This window comes from Nicotiana sylvestris, chromosome 9 (assembly GCF_000393655.2).
Source record: "Nicotiana sylvestris chromosome 9, ASM39365v2, whole genome shotgun sequence".
Taxonomy (NCBI): domain Eukaryota; kingdom Viridiplantae; phylum Streptophyta; class Magnoliopsida; order Solanales; family Solanaceae; genus Nicotiana; species Nicotiana sylvestris.
The window spans coordinates 177,430,651-177,458,056 of record NC_091065.1 but is presented as its reverse complement, the minus strand read 5'-3'; the positions used below and the strand labels follow the sequence as shown (position 1 = coordinate 177,458,056).

General features: G+C 37.4%; 1 non-coding gene and 1 pseudogene across 1 annotated transcript; both read right to left on the bottom strand.

The window, feature by feature from the left end:
* Window positions 1-1,177: 1,177 nt before the first annotated feature.
* On the bottom strand, window positions 1,178-27,136 carry LOC104233727 (uncharacterized; annotated as a pseudogene).
* TRNAS-AGA (transfer RNA serine (anticodon AGA)) lies at window positions 19,509-19,590 on the bottom strand. Its single transcript has one exon. It is a non-coding gene; the product is annotated as a tRNA-Ser (tRNA).
* Window positions 27,137-27,406: the final 270 nt, after the last annotated feature.

Here is a 27,406-nt window from a genome sequence, read left to right as displayed (position 1 = left end):
GACATCTAGAACCTCGCCTTGCCACATCCCAAAATGTCCGGACCCGTCAAAAATTTCTACCGCAAATTTCGCATTTGACACAATTCTTGTCATAAGCGAAGATGCCAATGATGACGTATTGTTGACACTTGATGTAGATTCTTCTTGTTTATTGTCTCCCATATTTGACACAAATATTATTTAATAGCTGACGACACAAATCAAGATTATTTCCTTTCTGATGTAGAAGATCAGACTAAGCTGCAACCACAGAGCATACTCAGACAGAACCTTGACTCAGTTACCAAGATAAATCTTTTCTGATGTGGAAGATCAGACTATGCTGCAACCACAGAGCATACTTAGACAGTACCTTGGCTCTGATACCAATTGTTGCGGAAGCCAAATGTATATAGTGTGAATAAGTCACAACTACTATACCAAAAATTATGACAGCCACCAAATAATAAATAAGACAATAAAGCAACAATAAAGGGAACACCAGAATTTACGAGGTTCGGCTAATTTTGCCTACTCCTCGGACACAACCAATATTTTATTCCACTCCAAAAATACAAGTGAAATAATACTAAAGAGAGAAGATACAAATGCCTTAAACAGATGAGAAGGCAAATGAGAGGTGTGTTTAAATCCTAAACATTAAGCCTTCTTTTATAGGGGGAAAATCCCCCCAACTTTTGTTTTCCCACCGATGTGGGACAAACATTTTGTCAAATTCAACAACAGCCTCTCTACATCCACTGTAGGGGTAAGATCTGCGGAGACCCGAGCAACATATCAAATTGTTGATGAGTTATGCAATTAACTCAAAGAATAAGTCAAAGAAAGCTTAAACATCTGGCTTAAGGAAAATGAAGCAACATACTTTCCACTTGGCTGTTCTGAATATAGGGGAGTCAGTTCTGAGTAATGTTTCTATGTTGCCAAGTTCAATGGTTGCGTTCGAAATTGCTTGAGTCAATCTCGAATCATCAGTAACATCAAAGTAATAACCACGAGCCTTGGCGTCAATGACTAAATTCTTCCAAATGGAACCGCTGTTAACCAAAGTTGTGCTATTTCCCAATATCCAAAGGCAGTATCTACATAAAAAGACGAGGAAACAATCAAGAACAAGTTCATCAAATTATATCGTTGATACTCGAACATTTTTGAATAGCTTTCCAGCAAATTAATACTACCTTGCTCGGGTCAGGGCAACGTTTGCTCTCTGAAGATTAGAAAGGAAACCAACTGATTCATTCCCATTACAACGAACCGTGGAGATAATTATAACATCCTCTTCACCCCCCTTGAAAACCATCAACAGAACGTACATTCACTGAGAAGTCACTGCTAGCATCTGTGTTATATTTCTTGCAAAGAATTTGTTGAATAACAAAAACTTGAGCCTTGTAAGGAGATATACAACCAACACGTACTTTATGTTTCGAAGAGACAGATTCTGTAATTCAGATAACAATATCAGGTTTGCCAACTCAATTGCCATGCAAATCAAGATACAGTAGAGAAAACTCGAAAAGATTAGAGTATCACCTTTATAAAGGTTAGCGACTATTTCAGCTACAACGAAAACTTCTGCCATATTTCTTGTGCTGTGTTGGTCATCAGGCTCCTCTTTTCCACTACTTACGTTTATAAATGAATAGGAGCCAAAAACATTTCCATTAAGAAATCTCTTCTCATATATTGCGGCTTTTACATTAGGACCATCTGTTATTTTCTTCTCATAGAACTCACTATTCGGTAACAGACTGATTTTTGGATGCATCCTATATTGAACATTAAGAAGGTGCTTCTTGTGTCCTAAAATTACCAGCCTCTTAAATAAGCTCCTGCCAAAGTCAGCCTTCTCACAGATCTGTATATAACAAATACTAGTGGTCAATAATATAAGATCAGCACAGTAATTTTATAAAAAAAGCTGTGAAAATATTAAAAGATAACCTTGCTCTGAACCATTGCAGGCAATTGTTTCTCATCTCCGATGAGATAGCATGGCGCGGACCTGAGAGTTGTAAAGGAATAGTGGATTCACATTCTTTAAGCTGAGCAGCTTCATCAATTACCACCATCTCAAGTGGTGTCATTCCGTCTGTGTGCAATTTCGATGAGCTAGAAGCAGCGCAGAAAATCAAACATGCACCTTTTAGACAAAAACTTCGAATTTGGTAGTCATGGATTAAAGTGGGAAGAGAGATACTCGTACTAAGAAATTTCAATACTTTTATGCATTCCGTCTTAGTTTCAAGAAGATTACCAAAACGTATCGCCTTATTCCTTGTAACAAGTCCGTGTAGTATTTCTCTTAACCCTCCAGAAGTTTCCGCATTAGCAAACAACTTTCCAAGAGTTTGAAGCATTGCAAGTAGTCTGATCATTTCCTTAGCTACTTTTAGTGGAATGAACGAAGTAGGTACATGAGTGTACAAGCTTGTCAGACAAAATATTAACTGGTTCTGTATCCATTTGAATCTTTTGATAACAAACTCCTCAAATGTCCAAACAATGGCTTCTTTGTTGCTTGCCTCCCCTTCGTTCTTGATCTTGTTCGCTTCGTTATCTGCTCTCGAGTTGTTCCTCCTTTGAGAACTTTGTTTATCTTTTGATGCCGCCTTCTTGTTCTTTTTCAATGGTTCAAGGACAAATTTGTTCCACAACTTATTCTTCTTATTCTTATCTAGTACTTGATCATTGGTAATGTTTCCTTTTCTTCCTCTTCCACAAATTTTTTCTTCATTTTCTTTGTACTTACGATATTGCTCTTCAGGATCCTCGAGCAAACATATCATGGATTGCACCCCAATTCTCCACCCAGTATTTGGTGACAAACAGCTATAACAAGGGCATCAACACGGTTCTTAAGAAATACATCAAACAGATCTTCATGATCTTCGATCTTCATTCTTTTCCCATTTCCAAATAAAATTATGTCTCCTAAACCATAAATGTCATATTCTAGACCATCTATTACATGTTGCATCAGCCTCTTTGTAACTCCCAACACAGCAATGTTCGTAGGAGCGCAAGTCAAAGTTCTGCATTTCATTTTTAACAGAACATAGAGTAAAGAGGCAACTGTTTTAGTCTTTCCAGTTCCTGGAGGACCCCAAATTAACTTAACCATGTTCCGGTGACCACATTCTCTTGTTGCAATACAACTTAGAACCGCCTCTTGTTGAGCATCGTCTAGCCCAAAAGACTGAATCACGACCCTTGAATTTGATATAGCATTAGTTAAAGATTCTTTGCCGAGCAAAGAGAGCAATCTACTTCCCCCTGTGGACAATTGAAAATTCAACGGACGTCAAAAGATGATCATTGGAATCAAAACTAATCGAGGAAGAGTTCAGAATATGCCTTCAGACTCACTATAAAATAAAAGAATAAGACTAAATTGTTGGGAATAAACCCCCTACGAAAATAATATTCACGGTAATAAAAGTGGAATAATAACGTAGCACCGAGATATGGTAATTAACAAGAATAAAGAGTAACAACGACGCCAAGATTTTTACGTGGAAAACCCTTTTGAATAAGGGAAAAAACCACGACCCTCAGAAGAACAACTGATATCACTATAGGAAGGAATCTTACACTTTGTAGGTCCGAGTAAAATATTCAAAAGACCACTACAGCACTCAAAAGAAATAACCTTCTTTTGATATTCTCACCTCACTACAATATCACTCACTCTCTATTTTTCTCACAGACTATTTTCTTATACCCTATTTGTGAAACGTCATTCTTTCTTTCTAACTCTTAGATATATTTTTCCTCTGAAATTGGTGTGTCAAAAATGAGAGTCGAAGCTCTCCTTTTATAGACAGAACCTCGCCTACTACGCTTGACGTTTTTCTTCTTTACGCCTGCCATATTTGACAAATGCAGAAGGGAAATATGGACTGCTAATCAAGGAAGAAAAATTTTCTTCCTTGATTTATGTGATGGACCCCACAAACCTCCCCCTCCAGTCCCATTCACCTGAAGGGGATAACACCGGAGCTTCTAGTTTGAGTACATGCTGACAAGTTCTTTGCAAAGCTCGAACTTGTCTCTTGGTACTACCTTGGTTAGCATATCCGCAGGATTATCACTCGTGTGAATCTTTTTGACCTGTAAAGATTCGTTCTCCACCTGCTCACGAATCCAATGATATCTCACATCTATATGTTTTGTTTTTGCATGATACATGGAGTTCTTGCTCAAGTCTATTGCACTTTGACTATCACAATAGATGACGTACTCCTTTTGATGCAATTTTAGCTCTTGAAGAAACCGCTTTAGCCATATCATCTCCTTGCCAGTTTTTGTAATGGCAATGTACTCTGCTTCAGTTGTTGAAAGTGCAACACACTTCTGCAACTTAGACTGTCATGATATAGCTCCCCCTGAAAATGTAAACAAATATCCAGTAGTGGATTTTCTGTTATCAATGTCACCTGCCATATCAGCATCTCTATAGCCCTTCAAGATTGGATCAGATCCTCCAAAGCATAAACAATCTCCCGTGGTACCTCTCAAGTACCTAAGTATCCACTTGACTGCTTCCCAATGTTCCTTTCCAGGATTTTCAAGAAACCTGCTGACAACACCAACTGCGTGAGCAATATCAGGTCTTGTACATACCATTGCATACATCAAGCTTCCGACTGCTGAAGAATAAGAAACTCTAGCCATGTTTCCTTTCTCCTCCTCTGTTGTAGGACACATTTTTTTGCTCAACTTTAGATGACTAGCAAGAGGTGTGGTGACTGGCTTAGCATTCTTCATGTTGAAGTGTTCTAGTACACATTCAATATACTTCTCCTGAGATAGCCACAACTTTCTACTTGTTCTCTCTCGAACTATCTTCATCCCTAAAATTTGTTGTGTTGGGCCCAACTCCTTCATATCAAATGACTTGGACAAATCTCTCTTCAACTTTGTGATTAGCCCCTTGTCTTTTCCTACAATTAATATGTCATCTACATACAACAACAATATAATAAAGTTATTCTCAGAAAATCTTTTGAAGTATACACATGGATCAGAATAGGTTTTTAGGTATGTTTGATATTTCATGAATGAGTCAAACTTCATGTACCACTACCTTGGTGCCTTCTTCAATCCATAAAGACTTTTATTCAATTTGCACACCATGTGTTTCTTTCCAGCTACTTCAAATCCTTCTGGCCGCTCCATATAAATCTGCTCTTCTAAATCTCCATGAAGAAATGTAGTTTTCACATCCAACTGCTCTACTTCAAGATCTAGGCTAGCTGCTAAACTCAAAATTGTTCGAATAGAAGTCATTTTGACAACAGGTGAGAAAATTTCGTCAAAATCAATACCTTTCTTCTGTTCGAAGCCTTTAACCACCAATCGAGCTTTGTATCTGACCAGCTTGCCATTTCCATCTTTCTTGAGTTTAAAGATCCATTTGCATTTGAGTGGTCTTTTACCCTTTGGAAGTTCAACCAGCTTGTACGTGTCATGTTTTTGTAGAGATTCCATCTTTTCTTGCATGGATTTCATCTACTGGTTCTTTTCTGGATGGGACAATACCTCCATAAGACTTTCTGGCTCCCCCTCATCACTGATGAGGACATACTCTATGGAAGGGTACCTGCATGACTCTACCCTTGGCCTCTCTGATCTCCTCAGAGGTTGAGGTTTTTCTTCTTCCTGAGTGGGTTGCTACACTTCCTCAACACCTTCATCAAGTTGCACCCCCTGCTCAATAACCTCACCAGGTTGCTCCCCCTGCTTGGCAACCTCGTCGGTCGTACTTTCTACACTTGTGGGATTGTTAGAAGTAGAAGTAATAGTAACAAAGTTAGGAATTATACCATTCTTTGCTTTTTCTGACATATCAACAACAGTTCCAACTTTACTTTCTTAAAAGACTACATCTCTGCTTCTGATGACCTTCTTCTTTACAGGACCCCACAATCTGTACCCGAACTCTTCATCTCCATATCCGATAAATATGCAAGGAACATATTTATCATCCAGTTTTGTTCTCTGCTCTTTTGGTACATGTGCAAAAGCTCTGCAACCGAACACCTTCAGATGCGAGTAGGACACCTCCTTGTTGGTCCAAACTCTCTCTGGGATTTCAAACGCCAACGGAACTGATGGACTCCTATTGATCAGGTAACAGGCTGTCTGAACTGCTTCACCCCAGAATGACTTAGGCAGTTTAGCCATTCTGAGCATGCTTCTCACCTTCTCCACAATGGTGCGGTTCATCCTCTCGGCTACGCCATTGTGCTGTGGGGTTCCAGGAACTGTCTTTTCATGTCTGATCCCATGACTTGAACAATACTCTTCAAATTCCCTTGAAGTGTACTCACCTCCATTGTCACTTCGGAGACGCTTTAGCTTTCGACCCGTCTCCCTTTCTACTAGAGCATGAAACTTCTGGAAAACTTGAAACACCTGATCTTTGGTTTTCAAAATATAAACCCATAATTTTCGTGAAGCATCATCAATAAAAGTAACAAAATATTTGTTACCGCCCATTGATTCAATTTCCATTGGGCCGCAAACATCAGAATATACTAAATCAAGTATATTCAATTTTCTTTCAGACGATGTCTGAAATGAGACTCTATGCTGCTTACCAAATAAACAGTAGTCACAAGGTTTTACCGTTGTACCTTTGGCATAAGAAATGAGTGATTTCTTGGCAAGAATCTGCAATCCCTTCTCGCTCATATGACCCATTCTTTTGTGCCACAAATCTACAGAAATCTCATCTTGTGCCGCGTTCAATTCACCTTGGCATATTTCTGCATTTGTCCTGTACAACGTGCCACGAGCAACTCCCTTTGCAATCACCAATGATCCCTTAGTGAGTCTCCACTTTTGATTTGCAAAATAACTCTCGTATCCATCTCGGTCTAAAGCAATTCCCGAGATCAAGTTCATCCGCAAATCAGGTACATGCCGCACATCCTTTAGAACCAATGTGCATCCGACATTTGTCTTGATACAAATGTCACCAATCCCCGCAATCTTTGAGTAACTTGTGTTACCCATTTTCACTGTGCCGAAATCACCTGCTACATATCTGCAAAAAAGATCTCTTACCGGTGTGGCATGGTGAGATGCCGCTGTGTCAACCACCCATTCCGACTCTGGACCTGACAGGTGCATGCATTCCTCTTCCTCATTTATAAAGAGGACAACATTATCATTATTTTGCACCATGGCGGCTGTGTTGTCGTCATTCTTCTGGCCACTGGTTTCACCTTTGCCCTTCCTTGGATTTGGGCAATCTCTTTTGAAGTGACCTGGTTGATTACAGTTGTAGCAATTTCTGACTCTTGATTTGGATCGGTTCTTTGACTTCCCACGAGCTCCGGATCTACCATAGTTGTTCGAACTCCTTTGATAACTCCTGCCTCTACCTTCTGTGATGAGAGCCTGTCCTTGATTTTCAGGCTTCTTTCTCATCTTCTCATTGAGTAGAAGAGCCGATGTGACATCTTTCAACTCAATAGTAGTCTTACCGTGCAGGATGGTTGTTGCCAAATTATCGTACGAAGATGGCAACGAGTTCAATAGCAAGATGGCTTTATCTTCTTCCTCGATTTTCACTCCGAGGTTGGCAAGCTGTGTGATTAGTCCGTTAAACACATTTAAATGTGACAAAAAATTCGTACCTTCACTCATGTGTAGGGCGTATAACTGCTTCTTCAGGTACAATTTATTTGTCAGCGTTTTGGACATGTATAGGCTTTCCAACCTTGTCCAAATTCCACGTGCAGTGTCTTCATCAATGATGTTATTTACCACATCATCTGATAAGTGCAACCTGATTGCACTAGCAGCTCTTTCATCCAAGTCAGCCCAATCCTCAGCTTTCATGGTATCAGGCTTTTTGGAATCAACATCTAGAACCTTGTGTAATCCTTGTTGGATGAGCAGATCTCTCATCCTTCTTTGCCATGTTGAGAAACCGTTATCTCCGTTGAATTTTGCTACCTCGTACTTTACTCCGGACATTTTTATTTTTCACCAAGTATAGTACTACCGACAGTGAATAGTATTTCAGTGAACGAGCAGAACCTGTGCTCTGATACCAGTTGTTGGGAATAAACCCCTTACCAAAATAATATTCACGGTAATAAAGCGGAATAATAATGTAGCACCGAGATACGGTAATTAACAAGAATAAAAGAGTAACAATGACACCAAGATTTTTACGTGGAAAACCCTTCTGAATAAGGGAAAAAACCACGACCCCGAGAGGAGCAACTGATATCACTATAGTAAGGAATTTTACACTTTGTAGGTCGGAGATAAATACTCCAAAGACCACTACAACACTCAAAAGAAATAACCCTCTTTTGATATTCCCACCTCACTACAATATCGCTCACTCTCTATTTTCCTCACAGACTATTTTCTTATACCTTGTCTGTGAAACCTCACTCTTTCTTTCTCTCTTTGTTGGTGTGTAGAAATGAGAGTTGAAGCTCTCCTTTTATAGCCAAAGCTTCACCCTCTAAAGCCTACAATATTTGACAATTTACACACATTTTTCACAATTCAACAAAGTTGGCTACCAAACCAAAGAAATTCAACAAGGTTGGCTACCAACCAAACCAAGTCAACAAGGTTGGCTACCAAACCAAAGAAAACTCTTATTAGGCACATGCCTAATACTTCTTCAATGAGATGGACATCATCAATCTCCCCCTCCAGTCTCATTCATCCAGAGGAGGTAGCACTGTCTTCTAGTTTGAATGCATGCCGACAAGTTCTTTGCATAGCTCGAACTTGTTCCTTGGTACCACCTTGGTCAGCATATCTGCGGGATTCTCATTTGTAGAAATCTTCAAGACTTTTAGAGATTCATCATCTACCATTTCTCGAATCCAATGATATCTCACATCAATGTGTTTGGTCCTTGCATGGTACATAGAGTTCTTGCTAAGGTCTATTGCACTTTGACTGTCACAATAGACGACATACTCCTTCTGATCTAGATGTATGATAATTAAAGTTATTTATTCTCGTTCTTCTATGAATTTCAACACCGCTAACAAAAATTCCTGCCTATGCCCCTGTATACACACACCCACGCTAGACTAACACTACTTGAAAATGATACAAAGTACAGAAAGTAAAGCCTGAGAACCACCAAAATCCCAGACTCAATCTAACTTACAAGCCAAATTGTAAATGTAGGCCTACACTGCATGCGTAAAATCCTATGTACGTAAAATATTTGGATCAATTGTCAGCAATGTTTTAATGATCTTCAGGTTTGCATTATCCTGGTCTGAATTCAAAGCATTCCATATTCGCAAGTTTGTCGTCAAATTAGAAAGAATCACAGCAAAAAGCTTGTCCCCTCATTCACCCTTCTCAACGTCTTGTTTCTGAAATGAAATAGGCTTCGAAGACAGGATAGGTATACATATGAATCTTCATCTTCAATCCCTTGAAATATGGCAATGTGATAAGATCTCTTAGGCCTGTTCAAATCTTCAATTCTTCTTGGCCTCACATCTGTTAGTGCAATCAAATCTCCATTCTCTGGTTTATATTTTGCTTCAATGCTCTCGCCCTCTAACGCTCTCTTCAACAAAATCTCATAATATAAACCTTTGGGAGGCTTAAAATTTTTTGATTCTCCGACATCAAGAACCTCAACAGCAGCAGCTTTTGAAACTGTGAACATGTTTGAGAGCAAATCAGCATGTGTTTCTTCAATAAGTGGAGTAATGAATGATTTCAAGTAATGATCAGTTGACAAGAATGTCTATGGAATTTCTTTAACCTAACACATTAGAATAGGACTAATCACTCGGCAAATCACACAGAGACAAGAAAAAACAAAAGTTTCACAATGAATCTGTAATAGACCAATATATGTGTAATGAGAATAGTGTTGAGTTTTTGTTTAAGATGAAATAGTCTTAAAATTAGAGTGAATGGGAAATGGGATTTGGATTTGGATTTGGTCAAATGATCGATCGATTGATTAATTTTTTGGACCAAATTTATTTGTTAATAGTGAATATTAACGTGATATAATCCGTGTTTGTAACGGATGTTTTCCAATCCGTGTATTGTGTTGCAACACTAAGCAATAAACAGCCTAGTGCACCTCCCACAATGGTGCAAGTGCTCCTCCCACCAAGTAAGTGTACATTCCACCATGTAAGTGCTTCCTCCATGATAGCCTAGTGCTTGTTGCACCATGGAGGGGACGAATTTCTCTCAAATAACTGCTATAAATAGAGCATAAGTTGGAGAGAAAGAAGAACACATCGGAAAAAACACTCGAAACACTCTGTATACACTTAATATACACTGGATATACACTCTGTATATACTGGATATACACTCTGTATACACTGCGTATACACTGGAAAAACGAATTGCAATCTGATATTCTCTTCAGTAAGAATTCAACATTGGCTATACTTTGCATTCCTTCCTCTCAGAATTTCCATTCGACTTCTGAGTTGTCCTCCTTATTCTGCATTGTTTTTAACTACAAACAAAGCATCCATAAGTGTGATTTGCTGCCGAACTTTGTGTTCGCTGAAACACTGGGGTTTGAAGTACCGCTACACCAGTGTGTAATTCGTTCTATCCTTGGAGGAAATAATCTATAACCTTGGGTACTAGGAGGGGATTAAATTCCTTAAGGAAACACTGTGAATTCAGTGGGCTCGAATTAATTACTGTCGCATTTAAATTTACGTTTATAAGCTAACGTTTTATTTTTTCCAGAATTATTATTTACAAATGCAGGAGAACCACGGATCCAACAAGCTTAAGGAATTTAATAACTTTTATTTCTGTATTTGTGTTATTCTTAATATTCTGGAAACTAAAACCTTTGTGGTTTTTGTGTACTCCCATTTGGAGAGTAAAGCCTTCGTGGCGTTTTGTTGGAGATTAAAATCTACGTGATTTTTCACTCCAGTTTAAAACGTTTGTTTGTGTCATTTTTACAGTAAAAATGGCGAATGACGGAAATCAAGTTGTTTCGATGATGACTGCCAACGCATCGACAAGTCGAACTCCGGCATTGGCACCGGCAGAGAAACCCGAAAATTTTTTTGGGATGGATTTCAAGCGCTGGCAGCAAATATGTTCTTCTACTTGACTACGTTATGTCTACAGAAGTTCATTAAGGAAGATGTTCCTGATCTTCCAGATGAAACTCCAGAGAATGATAGCTTTCTCGTGATTGAGGCGTGGAAGCATTCTGACTTCTTGTGCAGGAATTATATTCTTAGCGGACTGAAGGATAATCTGTATAATGTATACAGTGGCGTGGAGATGTCAAAAGAATTGTGGAATGCGCTTGAAAAGAAATACAAAACTGAAGATGCCGGGATGAAGAAATTCGTCGTTGCAAAATTTTTGGACAAAATGGTAGATAGCAAGTCTGTTATTACCCAAGTCCAGGAATTACAAGTGATTATTCATGATCTACTTGCTGAAGGTATATTTCAAATGAATGCTAATGTTGAAAGTAAATTTTTTAGTAATTTTACTAACGGAATTTTCATTGAAGGTCTTGTCATCAATGAGGCATTCCAAGTAGCAGTAATAATTGAGAAGTTTCCTCCATTGTGGAAGGACTTTAAAAATTATTTGAAACACAAACGAAAGGAGATGTCCCTTGAAGATCTCATTGTTCGATTGAGAATCGAAGAGGACAATAAAGCTGCTGAAAGGAAAGACCGTGGAAATTTAACAATAATGGGAGCAAATATTGTTGAAGATAACAAAAAGAGAAAGAAGGCTTCAGGTCCGAAATACAACCCAAGCAAAAAGCGGTTCAGTGGAAACTGCTACAACTGTGAGAAAACCGGACACAAATCTATGGAGTGTCGTGCTCGGAAGAAAGACAAGCAAAGGGTTCAAGCAAACATGGTAGAAAAGCATGATGATGTTGATGACTTGTGCGCCATGCTTTCTGAATGCAACCTGGTAGGAAACCCAAAGGAGTGGTGGATTGATTCTGGAGCCACTCGCCATGTTTGTGCTGTGAGGGAAGCATTTTCTACATATGCTTCTGCTGGACCCGAAGAGACGCTCTCTATGGGAAATGCTGCTACAGCAAAAATTGAAGGATACGGTAAGATATTTCTCAAGATGACTTCTGGCAAGGTCATGACTTTGAACAACGTCCTTCATGTTCCCGAGATTAGGAAGAACTTAGTCTCTACTGGACTTCTTGTAAAGCACGGTTTCAAGTGCGTTTTTGTATCTGACAAGGTAGTGATTAGTAAGAATGAAATGTTTGTAGGAAAAGGTTACCTTACTGAGGGCCTTTTCAAGCTGAATGTAATAGTTGTTGAAACTAATAATAAAACTTCAGCTTCTTCTTACTTACTTGAGTCAAATGATTTATGGCATGTACGTTTGGGTCATGTCAATTATAAAACCTTGCGAAAAATGATTAACTTGGAAGTATTGCCTAAGTTTGAATGCGAAAAATCAAAATGTCAAATATGTGTGGAATCTAAGTATGTTAAACATCCTTATAAGTCGGTTGAAAGGAATTCAAATCCTTTAGACTTAATTCACACAGATATTTGTGACATGAAGTCAATACCATCTCGCGGTGGAAAGAAGTATTTCATAACTTTTATTGACGATAGTACTCGATATTGCTATGTTTACTTACTTAATAGTAAAGATGAAGCAATAGACGCATTCAAGCAATACAAAAATGAAGTTGAAACGCAACTTAACAAGAAAATCAAAATGATAAGAAGTGATAGGGGTGGTGAATATGAATCTCCTTTTGAACAAATATGTTTAGAATATGGAATTATTCATCAAACAACAGCCCCTTACACGCCTCAATCCAATGGGATTGCGGAAAGAAAGAATCGTTCATTAAAGGAGATGATGAACGCATTGTTGATAAGTTCTGGTTTTCCACAGAACTTGTGGAGGGAAGCCATTCTTACGGCCAGCCGAATACTAAATCGAGTACCCCATAGCAAAACACAATCCATTCCATATGAAAAATGGAAAGGAAGGAAGCCTAACTTGAATTATTTTAAAGTGTGAGGGTGTTTGGTAAAAGTGCAAGTTCCTAAACCCAAAAGGGTAAAAATAGGACCGAAAACAGTTGATTGTGTTTTCATAGGATATGCGACTAATAGTAAAGCATATCGATTTCTGGTTCATAAATCAAAAAATCCTGATATTCATAATAATACGGTTATAGAATTAGATAATGCTGAGTTCTTTGAAAATATATATCCGTGTAAAAAGGAATGTGAGTCGATTGGTGAAGGATCTAAACGACCTCGGGAAGAAACAAAAGAAAGTACATTTAATCAGGGGGATCTAAGACGTAGTAAACGTCAAAGAACGTCTACTTCATTTGGACCAGATTTTGTGACTTTCTTATTGGAAAATGAGCCTCGAACATTTAAAGAAGCTATGTCTTCTTCGGAATCATTGTTCTGGAAAGAGGCAGTCAATAGTGAAATAGAATCCATATTGAACAACCATACATGGGAATTGGTTGATCTTCCTCCTGGAAATAAACCTTTGGGTTCTAAATGGATTTTTAAGAGAAAAATGAAAGATGATGGCACTATTGATAAATTTAAGGCAAGACTTGTTGTCAAAGGGTATAGACAACGAGAAGGTCTTGACTACTTTGATACATACTCCCCAGTTACAAGGATTACGTCCATACGGATGTTAGTAGCATTATCTGCAGTGTATGATCTTGAAATTCATCACATGGATGTTAAAACGGCCTTCTTAAATGGAGAGTTGGAGGAAGAAATTTACATGGAACAACCTGAAGGGTTTGTGGTTCCAGGTAAAGAAAATAAGGTATGTAGACTTGTTAAGTCCCTTTACGGACTAAAACAAGCACCCAAACAATGGCATGCGAAATTTGACCAAACAATGTTGTCAAATGGTTTTAAGATAAATGAATGTGATAAATGTGTGTACATTAAAAATGTTCCAAATCACATAGTCATTGTTTGCCTATATGTGGATGATATGCTGATAATGAGTAATAACATTGCCAACATAAATGCTACTAAGCGTATGCTAACTAGCAAGTTTGATATGAAGGACTTGGGAATTGCAGATTTAATTCTGGGAATTAAGATCCAAAAGACTCCTCAAGGTTTGGCATTGTCACAATCTCATTATATTAAGACTGTACTTGAAAAATTCAAGCACTTAGGCTTTAAAGTTGCAAAAACTCCAATTGACGTGAATCTTGCACTAGCAAAGAACAAAGGCCAAAGCATATCACAATTGGATTATGCTCGTGTGTTGGGATGCTTAATGTACATCATGAATTGTACACGACCAGATATAGCTTGTGCTATAAGTAAACTAAGTCGATACACGAGCAATCCAGGCCAATCTCACTGGATGGCAATGAAACGAGTTTTGGGATACTTAGAACATACCCAAAACTTTGATTTGCACTACAGTAAATATCCTGCGGTGATTGAAGGATATTGTGATGCAAATTAGATCACCGGTTCAACTGATTCAAAGTCCACAAGTGGATATGTATTCACTATTGGTGGAGGAGCGGTATCTTGGAAGTCGTCCAAACAAACATGTATTGTCCGCTCTACAATGGAGGCTGAGTTCATAGCCTTAGATAAAGCCGGTGAAGAAGCTGAATGGCTCCGGAATTTCTTGGAAGACATTCCATTTTGGCCCAAACCGTTGGCACCAATATGCATACACTGTGATAGCCAAGCGGCAATTGGAAGGGCTGGGAGCGTTATGTATAACGGTAAATCTCGTCATATACGACGAAGACATAAAACCGTTAGGCAACTTCTCTCTAGAGGAATTATCACGATTGACTATGTAAAGTCAAGTGATAATGTGTCGGATCCACTTACAAAAGGCCTAACTAGAGAGGTAGTTGAGAAATCATCGAGGGGAATGGGACTATGGCCGAGAACAAGTCATTGTGGCGGTAACTCTACCTAGAAGACTGGAGATCCCAAGATCTAGGTTCAAGGAGATCAAACAAAGTCATTAATGACGGTTCAACATTGTCAACAAAATTTTTTAGTCCATTCTCGTGATGAGACAATGTTTAGTACCAAGGATAAAGCATTAAGGCTTTTTAATGATTTCTAAATTTGATATAGGGTATATCAAATAGTGTATCTACGGGATGACACGTTTAGGAATCACCTATGTAAGTGTGAAGTGTTAGCCGCTTCAAGGAGAATTTTGCAAGGCCAATTCTCTACGCACTTATGAAACCAGGCAGTGTTCATGGCTGAAACGAACACAACAATGAGAACCAAAGACGGTTAAGGGATTGATTGTGTGACTTATGGTTGTCTAGGTATACACTAAAGTTCGACGGTTCAAAGATATCAAATCTACCGATTGACCGAGTATATCCGACATAAGTTCACTACGGAAAGTTCAAAGGGAAACCTACTTATCCAGATGCAATTAATTCTTGTTTGCAAATCACACAAGTTTTTCATGCATACTTCCATGATATAGCCATTCCCCATTCATGTGGGGGATTGTTGAGTTTTTGTTTAAGATGAAATAGTCTTAAAATTAGAGTGAATGGGAAATGAGATTTGGATTTGGATTTGGATTTGTTCAAATGATCGATCGATTGATTAATTTTTTGGACCAAATTTATTTGTTAATAGTGAATATTAACGTGATATAATCCGTGTTTGTAACGAATGTTTTCCAATCCGTGTATTGTGTTGCAACACTAAGCAATAAGCAGCCTAGTGCACCTCCCACAATGGTGCAAGTGCTCCTCCCACCAAGCAAGTGTACATTCCACCATGTAAGTGCTTCCTCCATGATAGCCTAGTGCTTGTTGCACCATGGAGGGGGCGGATTTCTCTCAAATAACTGCTATAAATAGAGCATAAGTTGGAGAGAAAGAAGAACACATCGGAAAAAACACTCGAAACACTCTATATACACTTAATATACACTATGTATACACTGGATATACACTCTGTATACACTGCGTATACACTGGAAAAACGAATTGCAATCTGATATTCTCTTCAGTAAAATTCAACATTGGCTATACTTTGCATTCATTCATCTCAGAATTTCCATTCGACTTCTGAGTTGTCCTCCTTATTCTGCATTGTTTTTAACTACAAACAAAGCATCCATAAGTGTGATTTGCTGCCAAACTTTGTGTTCGCTGAAACACTGGGGTTTGAAGTACCGCTACACCAATGTGTAATTCGTTCTATCCTGAGAGGAAATAATCTATAACCTTGGGTACTAGGAGGGGTTTAAATTCCTTAAGGAAACACTGTGAATTCAGTGGGCTCGAATTAATTACTGTCGCATTTAAATTTACATTTATAAGCTAACGTTTTATTTTTTCCAGAATTATTATTTACAAATACAGGAGAACCACAGATTCAACAAATAGAATAGGGATCTCTAGCAACAAAAATACAGGAGGAAGAGCTGCATATGATTCTATTAATACAAACTTGACACCTTCCACTGCGCAAGGCTGCAACCTATGTTGCTTGGACTCTCCGACAATGTCGCCGGATGCATGTCAAATCCTTCAAATGTAATTGGAGGATCTGACACGAATACAACAACATTTTGGAGAGTGCGTTCAACATAGGCTTCAACTTCACTCTTGGTCAATGCAGTTATATTATTACATACCTGAATCTAATACGATTCTATAGGTTCAACTAAACTTATTACTTTCAACTCAAAAAATGTACACATATAAATAAAGTTAAATTGTATTTCATATTATAATCATACTCATTCTGAATCCACTAACTTAGACCTAAATTCGACTTCAAATGTATACCATATGTGATTATGCAAGAAACACAAACGTAGCAGGCAGGCTGCTACGTGGCATTGGCCGATTCTAGTCTAATCTATAAGGAAGTACCATGGCACCATCCGATCTTAAGTACTCCCTCCGATCCGTCCATTATATATATCACACTATTACTTTTTGGGAAGTCAAAAGAGGTTTTTCTAATCATGATTTTTAAAATATTTTAAATTGTTAAATATTTCAAAGAAAAAAGAAGAAGAAAAACTTGAAGAACCTATATACGATTACACACCTAAAATTAAATAGTTTAACCTTTGCTACTTCGAACCTCACCATATAAAAAAACAAGACAGAGGCAGTAATACAACTACAACAACAACAAATCCAGTGTAATCCCACAAGTGAAGTCTGGGGAGCGTAGTGCGTACACAGACCTTACCCTAACCTTGTAAAGATATGATTGTTTCCGAAGACCCTCGCTAGAGGCAGTAATTGTTCGTGGGACAATATTATATTCAAAAAGATTTAAGTTATATTTATAAATTTACGCTATTTGTATAGTTTAATTTGTAGTAATAAAAAATTAGTGACCATTTTCACTAGACTTACCGGTTACCTACCTTATAAGTGATTTAATTGTTCATTGTATAAATATTTTTACATGGTCCATAATAATAACTTTAAAACACTATTAGAAATACTTTCAAGGCATGTATATGGACAAGAATCAAACCTTGTCTCTATAAAGATCTTTGTTCAACACATCCCCTAATGACCAAGAAAACACCAAATCCATCAACCCCGCAACTGTTTTCTTCATTGGAGTAGTTGTCATCTTAATTCCCTAGTCATCAAAATAAACAAAATCATCATCACTCCCACACCTTGCGATAACAACAACAACTACTTGAGTATAATACGCAGACGTTATTCCTATCTAGAATCATTCCCACATCTTGCACATGCAACAAAAAAATAGTAGAAGAAATAAGTGTTTACTTAAATTACCTTTCTTTCTTCTTCTGTGATTAAGAGGTTTTTGCTCTATTGGCTAAGCAAATTGCAAAGGAAAAATATGTCAGCAAACAAATAATGTCATGACGCAGTGAAAAAAGTGATCAATTCATGTATGAGAAATGTACGAAACAAAGAAGTCAAGTGATTTTTTTTTTGAAGTCGTTTCATTTTCCTCATTGGGAATTAAAGACGTTTTAATTACCTTTTTACATCATGTTTCCTCGTTTTCTTTATTTTCTCATTAAAGCTACGTCTATTTCTCTCCTCTCTTGAAGAGTAAAAATGAAACATTAGTTCCATTCGTTCAACAATATTCTTGAGTCTATGACTCGATAAATCATGTCCTATGCAACACCAACAATAACATATCCAGTATTATCTCACACTATGGGTCTGAAGAGGGTAGTGTGTATGCTGGCCTTGCTCTTACCTTGTGAGTACAGAGAATGTCCTATGGTCAATGAATAATGGATCAAGCTGTAAAAAAATTTTATTCAGTAAAATTGGAATATAATACACAGTTTGCACAAGCAATTCCAAATGCACGAATGCACTTTCTCTTTAACGCACGAATACAGCGGAAAAATCCAATTTCAAGACTTCAAAAAAAAAAAATCCACAGACAATAATGCCGTAAATAATGGTAAACTATTTTCTGGTATAAGTTATTTGATACATTTGCATTAAAAGACAATGAGTTTAAGTTTTATTGAGAATGTAAAAGATATTTACATTGTGAGGCTAATATCACCTTATGGTTACTTAATTTCTCATTTCTAGCACTATCATTAAATTATTTTTTGTAACAAAAAAAGTTACTCAACTTTACCTAACTATCACGGAAGTCACTAAACTATTTTTTATAACTAAGAAGTAACTGGACTTTGCCTGTATATCTTGAGCTGTAATATCTCATTTGTTTCCTCTCAGTAACTGTACGTATTAGTCAAAGGGTGTTTGAATTGGCTTATTTTAAGTGTGTATTGGCTTTTAAGTATTATTCTAATTTTTTTTTTTGGTGTTTGGCAATGATAAAAGCACTTACTTTTAGGTATGATAAGTACAAAAATAAGCCAAAAGCCAAAAGTTAGATTTACCAATTTATGGCTTTTGACTTTTATCTTTTAGCTTATTAGTACTTCTTCAAAACCAATCCAAACACCCTCTTAGTCAAAGTTGAGCAGCGTTTTAGCTGAAAAAAAAGTTTATTGACTTTTATCATACTCAGTGGCGGAGCCACATGCACAGTTGACACCCTTTCGGCGGAAAATTATACTGTATAGCTCAGTAATTTTTTTTAAAATATGTATATATACTATATAATGACACCCCTTCACTTCTTGGTGAGTTTATTTTTTCATATTTTGACTTCTCTTAATGAAATTCTGAATCCACTACTGATCATACTTAAGTAAAGTTGAGGAACCCTTTTTATATGAAAATAGTTTAATGAAATTAATACCACAATCAAGTCCATCATGTGGAGTATATAACTTAAATTCTCAGTAATTATTTGCAAATCTCCTCAATTATCTTTTAATGTAGATCTTTCTCACAGTAGCAAAATCAAAAGTGTTGCCCTATATTTCTCCTGGTTGACCACTTTTAAATTCTAACAGACAAAACTCCCAAACTGGTCAAAGAGCAAGATGTTGGAAAAATGCCAGTCAAAAAAGGAAAATGAAGAAAACCTTAACGTGGACGGCAGGATTCGAACCTGCGCGGGCAAAGCCCACATGATTTCTAGTCATGCCCGATAACCACTCCGGCACGTCCACTATGCTCTTTCAGTATCGATTTTGTTTTATAATGTAATTTGGTAAAAGCTAATCCTGATTTCTTTGGATAATACGTCTATCTTTGTCTATAGAGATGTTAACATGGTATATTCCTCTTATTAATAAGGGATAGTTGAGGAGCTTGGGATCGTCGGGGGCATTTTGGGAAAATTGCAACTTTTTTTAACATAGGCGGAATCTGTAGTTTTCCCGGTTCTAAGTCTTTTGACGCGTATATATTCCTAAAAAGGAACGCCTCTAGGCTCTTTATCCAGGTTTTTCAATTTATTCAATTCCTCTCCAACTTTCCTGTCTTTTGAATCTTCTCTTGCTGCTCAGTTTATGTGCGGTGTTGTGTAATTATAAGGTGATTTTTCGTTTTTTCTTTCTTTCTTCAAATTGGGTAAATGGTTGGTTGCGACTGTTTATGAAATTACATACAATTTCATCTTCATGGCGTTAGTATATCATTTCTATTGTAAAAAGCTTATGGGATTTAGGTAGTAAAATTACACAAAGGAAAAACTCCACTCTACTCCCCCCCCCCCACCCCAACACCTAATTTGATAATAATGGCAATTACCCTGCTGTCAAAAATTTGAAAGGGAGGGCCGTTGGCTATTTAATAAGGGGTTTTTCCTTCATCTCTATTGTAAAAAGTTTATGGGATTTTTCATATTCCAATTTGCTATTTTATATGAAAATTTTTAAGCTTTTTGTACAATAGTTTAGTAGATTCCAATTAAATAAGAAAGAAAATTAAAGTCACTTGATAGAGATAACTAGTTATTTACTAATGTGAAATTCTTTTATGATGATAATATATATTTTTATTGTTGCTTTTGTTGCGTTTCAGATTAATGGTATTATTGTGACCACATTTGCTGATAACTATGGTCCAAATAATGCTACATTGTGTAACGAGATACCTTGGATTCTTACAGTTTACGTTATCACCCATGGTAGAATGATAGTAGCAACTATCGTGCACGGAAATGGAAAAAAATATTACGGTGAATCACTTGTCCAACATAAAGACTTTCCACGTATTATTATTAATATGATTAATATTATTATTATTGTTATTATTATTATAATAATAATAATCGTCGTGTCGTCATCCTCCTCCTCACCATCATTATCATCATCACCATCATCATTACTATTATTATTATTATTATTATTATTATTATTATTATTATTATTATTTTGGTCTTTCCTACCATGCACGATCAAGAGTTTACCTAATCATGATCATTGGAAAGCACTAACGATAGAGGTAAGTTTGTGGTGTATGATAATGGTGCGGGGTTTGTGTGATGACGGTCATCACTTGTTTTAGAAATAAATTTTGTGTTCCGAGGCCTTCAAAACTTCTTTCTGTCTCACCTCAATTTGCGGGCGCAGTCCGGGCGCGTATCCGGAAAGCCATTATGTGAAAATCTGTGAAAGATGATAAATTTTGCTTTTAAAATAAATTTAAGTTGACTTCGGTCAACATTTTGGGTAAACGGATTCGGACCCAAGATTTGACGGTCCCGGAGGGTCCGTAGAAAAATATGGGACTTGAGCGTATGCCCGAAATCGAATTCCGAGGTCCCAAGCCCGAGAAATAAATTTTTAAAGAAAATTATTTGGAATATACATGAGTTTTGGAAATGAAATATGTGTGGAATTTGATGGTATCGGGCCCGTATTTTGGTTCCGGAGCCCGGGACAGGTCTTATATGTGATTTAAGTTGAGCTTGTAAATTTGGTAAGAAACGAAAGTCATATGACGTGATTCGGAACCTTAGCTGTAAAATTTAAAACTTTGAAAGTTCTTGAGATTTTCTTTGATTTTGATGCTAAATTCATAGTTGTTGATGTTATTTTGGTGATTTGATTGCACGATCAAGTCCGTATGATATTTTTGGGTTAGTGTGCATATTTAGTTTGGAGCCCCGAGGGCTCGGGTGAGTTTTGGATAGGCCACGGAGTGATATTTGGACTTAGGAAGTTGTAGGTTTTCAGCTGGTATGTTGCAGGTCTGCAGGCTTCGCAAATGCGAAGCCTGACTCGCAAAGCTTCGCCTGACTCGCAAAGCCCACAAATACGAACATTTTATCACAAATGCGAAGAAGACCTGGGTTGACTTGGTGGCAAATGCGACCTGTTCATCGCAAATGTGAAAGGTCCATCGCAAATGCGAAGTGGACCAGACTTCCTTTAGTCGCATTTGCGAAGTTAGCAGGTTCTGAAGGGTTCGCAATTGCGAACCCTGGTCGCAATTGTGACATCAGCGACCTGCAAATTCATGAATTAGCCGAAAATCTTTCATTTTTCAAACTCTTTCAAAACATAAACTCTCTTGGGCGATTTTCCAAAGAAAAGTTCTTCTCCAAATTGATTATAAGTCATTTCTAACTCGTTTCTTCAATCTTTAACATCTTTTCACATGATTTCAACTCAAAATCAAGGGTTTTCATGGGAGAAATTGGGTGTTTTGGATAGAACCTAGGTTTTTCAAATTTTGGGAATTTGGACCCTGATTTGAGGTCTGATCAAAATAAATTATATATTTGGGTTTGTGGGGGAATGGGTAATCGGGTTTTGGTTCGAACCTCGGGTTTTAACCATGTGGGCCCGGGGGCAATTTTTGACTTTTTGGGAAAAAATTTAGATAACCTATTTTCATGCATTAGAGTTGATTCATTAAGCATTTATTGATATAGTTAAGTAACTTGTGGCTGGATACGAGCGAATTGATGGTGGAATCAAGAGGTAAAGCGGTAGTTGAGGCTTGAATTATGTTCGTGACATCGAGGTATGTATTTGGTCTAACATTAGCTTGAGGGATTAGGGGTCGTGTCCTATTTGCTACATGTTAATTGTTGAGTACGACGTATAGGCATGGTGACGAGTATCTATACGTTGGTGTCAAGCATGCCCGTGAGTTTTATGTTATGATTAATGTGACTCCGTTTGTATTGTTCATGCTTTATGTGATAATTTCTATTGTTGAAAAAGGCTTGTGGAAGTAATATTGGTATTTGAACATTGAAGAGCATTGACTCAAGTTGTAAAGTGATTTGTGGAAGTATAATTGGCAATTGAACCTTATAGAGCATTGGCTCAAATTGTGAATTGAGTTGTGAAGTAAATGTGAAAAAGAAAAGAGGATTATGAAATTGTCTCCCTTGCCAGGATGATTGTTGTTTAATGTTGTCTCCTTTGCTGGATGCTATTGTTGATATTGTTTCCCTTGCCGGGATATGACTGTTGTACTATTGTTCCCTTGTCGGGATTTAATTATAAATTTGTTGATTCCCTTGCCCTTATTGATTTGTGATTGTTGTTTGGGTGAGGAATAGTGTTAAAACACGAAGGGTGATGCCGTGCATTGGTTTGGTGAGAGAGTGTTAAAGCACGAAGGGTGATACCGTGTATGATTTTGTGAAAAAGAGTATAAAAGCACGAAGGGTGATGCCGTGCCGCACGATGTACAATTCAGTGCCGATTATATTGATTTTTATGGTGAGGACAAGAGTAAAAGCACGAAGGTTGATGTCGTGCAGATTATATTGATTCTTATGGTGAAGACGAGAGTAAAAGCACGAAGGGTGATGCCGTGCACTTGTTTGATTTCTGATTCTTGTTGATAATTGAGTTATGGTGTTCCTTATATTTACATGTTGTCCTTCTGTTATCATTTGATATTTACCTGCAACATGTTTTTCCCTCCCATCCTTAACTGTACATTCTTGCTTTTATTTTCGGCTGTATATGATTTAACTGCACAGATTTATTTGGTAGTCTAGTCCTAGCCTCGTCACTACTTCGCCGAGGTTAGGCTAGGCACTTACTAGCACATGGGGTCGGTTGTGTCGATACTACACTCTGCACTGTGTGCAGATCCCGGTGCAGCAGCTTTCAAACCTTAGCTTTGGGGTTGCTGCCTTTAGTCCATTCAGAGATCCGAGGTAGTCCTGCAGGCGTCCGCAGGCCTTGGCGTCTCCTTCTATCCTTTTATCCTATTTCTTTTATGTATCTCGTAGATAGTGTTGTAATAACTCTTTCGGACTTTTATTTGTAGTATTCCTAGACAGTCTGTGAAATTGTGACACCAGTCTTGGGTAGTTTATGTATGGATTGGAATTGACATCTTTATTAAAAATATTATATTTCAGTCTTCCGCTAATTAAACTCCGCTGTTTATTTAATGTTGGCTATTAATTGTTAAAGGATTAGAATGAGAAAAATGTAAATAATTCAAATGGTTTTGGCTTGCCTAGCTTTCACTAGTAGGCACCATCACGACTGCCGATGGTGGAAAATTCGGGTCGTGACAGTTTGAAACTTACTAAAGCCATACGATAAAAATACGGGTGGTATCATCATGATTCTTGTCAATTCAAATATTTTCGTGATACCATTTTTTATTTGTCTCATATTTTTTTCAGCAACTAATTTGGAAAGGAGAAAAGATTAAAATCTATATTAATTCATCCTACACCGCTAGGGCATTTCAAACGAAATAAATCTTATATGAATATTATATTAAGAGAATTGTGTGCATATGTTACCTGATGAGTTTTTTTAACAACCATGAAGTAAATATGAGATTTTACTCCTTAAGTAAATTAACAAATGACTCATGTGCACGTCATGTGCATTCCCCCCCCCCCAAAGCATCCATGGGTTTAGGCCTTGTTTATGCATAAATATTTTCAGTAATGATAACATGTGCATAATGCTAACATAAAATTTAGGTTAATATATTCTATCAAATAAACACTCGAATTTGCGCTACTTCCATTTCTCTGTGTCATCAGAAAATTTAGTACATACTTGAAAGATAATATATAAGACGTAAACTTGTAGATCTAATAACCATTAGCCTATCGAGAACTTAGAACTACGCTATAAGGATTAGAGCTCTCGTTCAAACTCTGACACGACACTAAAGAATAAACAATATAGATGAGCGTAGAAAAATATTTCTCATAGTTGCTTTGTTGTTGTCTCTCTAAGCACGCCTGGCCTGGAATCTTAAAGCGGGATCCCGTCTTAATAAAGCTGTATAAGTCATCCATTTTAGGAGCAATAGTAGCAAACTTGCAATGACAAGTAAAATAATACTCCTAAAAAGATATGATAGATTCTGCATTAAAATCCAGACCCTTTTACTCCAAATGCAATATAGGAGAACAATAGGGAAAACACAGAAATTAAAATAGAAGGAGAAGAGGAAATCAATGTAGAGAGAAGAGACAATATATGATTATACAACTCATATCTAGTTTCCAGTTGATACTGTATTCAAATATTCAATCATGTGTAGAAACGAAAACGAAAAAAGGAAAAACAATCTGTAACAGTTGGTCTAAAATCTTGACACTCTGAACTGAAGTGAAGAATGCCTATAGAGTACATTCTTTTACGTCTCTAAACAAAAAAAGTGATACGAATTAAGGAGGACTCCTTTAATTACATCAGTGCAAATTGTCAAAATGCAAGTCATAGTTAGACTAATGTAGATGTTCCTGATCCTACCCATAATCAAAAGTAAAGGACCCTTTCTTTGGTTTGATTCTGAAATTTACATTGCCATTTCTATCATTCTTGAATAAGACTTTGGCTTTCACTGACAAAGAGAGGGAGCCTCAGTGAAGAGTATCTTCTGTCTTTCAACTACGCCTACATTAGCAAGGTAATCAGCTAAAAATTTGCTTCCCCGTAGCAATATATTACTTGAAACCTCCCTAAAGCCATCAGTTGGAATCTACAAAATTAAGCTCCTGATCTGCCACATAGGTAGAGTGTTGCTGCCATCCTAGAAAAGAACATATATCCAAAATCTCAGGAATACATAAAAACAATCAATGTAAATTATAGTTTTACAGTAAAAAAAACTACTCCCTCCATTCCAATTTATGGGAACCTGTTTGACTGGGCACGAAGTTTAAGAAAAAATGAAGACTTTTAAAATTTGTGGTCCTAAACAAGTCAAAAAGGGGCCCAAAGTATTTGTGTGGTTGTAAAAGCTTATCATTAAGGGTATAATTGTATGCTTAAGCTAAATTGTTACCAAATTTAGAAAGATGTCATTCTTTTTGGAACGGACCAAAAAGGAAATAGGTTCACATAAACTGGAACAGAGAGAGTAACTTATAGTTACACGGCTTCAACATTGCCATCTTTTGGAAGAAACCTTTTCCAAAACCAATGTTGTTTGAAGAGATTTTCCTCAACTCCTTCGCCATCTTTCTTTTCTCTCCCGGGCAAAAATTTATAAATTGAGAAGCGCATTCCCAGTGTCAGAGCAGTAAATAACATGAATATCCAAACCTTGAGATCATAAAGGAGCAGCAAAACGGTTGGATTTATGATTAGGGACATGAGAAAAGATATGCTCGTCCCCCAGCATGCGCTTAACGTTCTAATCTCTTCGGTGTACAATTCTTCAGTCCACTCAGAAGGCCTTAAGAACATTGAGTAGCAGCCAATGAGGGAGATGTCAAATGCCATGCCAACTTAGGCACTCTTTTGGCTCCGTTGAACGATATGGTTGTAGACATGTGATTTTTGTCTCCCCAAGATTTTTTATATTTTAGTGTAAAATATTTAATTTAGGCCTAATATAGCTATTTCAACTCATTTTTACTCTTTTAATTTATTTTATTACAAGAAAAATGAAAATTACAAAAAAATATTTTAGTATGTACTTTTCAAAAAAAAAATACAAAAATAGAACCATATTTTCATCTTTATATAATTTTGAAAATAAAAAATATATAATAGTTTCATGTTAGCTTTTGCATGGGGTAGTATTTTTTATCTTACTTTAAAATGAGTCAATTAAGGTGTTGGATCATAATTTTAAGAGTTTTAGAACCCAATTCTTGGCCCAATTCGGATTAGTCCATTAAGCCTAGGGACCCTTCTAGACTCTTTTTTGGAACAAAAACAAATAAAGAAGACCCTAAGGATATAACACAAAAGACCTAGGGACTAATGGGATATACACAAAAATACACCTAAACCTAGACTCTACCTATAAATTAATACTTAAAAAAAATCAAAAGGTGGAAAAACAACGCTGAGGGAAAGCTGAAAAGCTGCGCACAACAGGACCCATCCCCTCCTCAGATCGTCTTCTTCACAGACCCCTCGCCCCCTTGACCTCTTTATTCATCATCAGCCATCGATCCCAAACGACCGAAGACCCTCCCGTCGTTGCCTCCTACACAAAACCAGCGAGAACGGACCCTCCAATCTCTCTCGATCTCTGAGAACGATGAGCAGTAGCGGACCCCTCCCATCGCCGAAAATTCGAAAATAGCCCGACCTTCACCCAACTCCCTCGTCTCACCTCGCCGCTGTCCATCCCGTCAGTGACCGCATATCCGGTGAGCTTCACCCTCATGCACACACACATAGACGGAACAACTGTGTGACCTCCTCGTTCAATACATCCTTTGACTGTTTCACTCTCAGATCTGTTGATCTTCCTTGATTTGATGTTTTCACCCCCACTGTCGTTACTGCTTCTTCCGTTTGCCATTAGCTATGCCATTTTCGGATAGGATTATGAAACTCATCTACAAAGCACACTAAATGGTATGAAATAGATCCAAATCGCTAGTCACTATTACAATCCATTGATTTCATTATTTGGTTTAATTCGAGTTTTCTGGCGAGTTCCGAGTTCGCCGAAGGTCGTAGTCTGAGGTTGCCGTCGAGGTTTTCGGTTTAATGTTCCGGCGCCGATGCGTTTTCATTCGATTTTGGAGTCCATTCGACTTTGATCTCAGCTGTTGTAGCTTCACTGAAA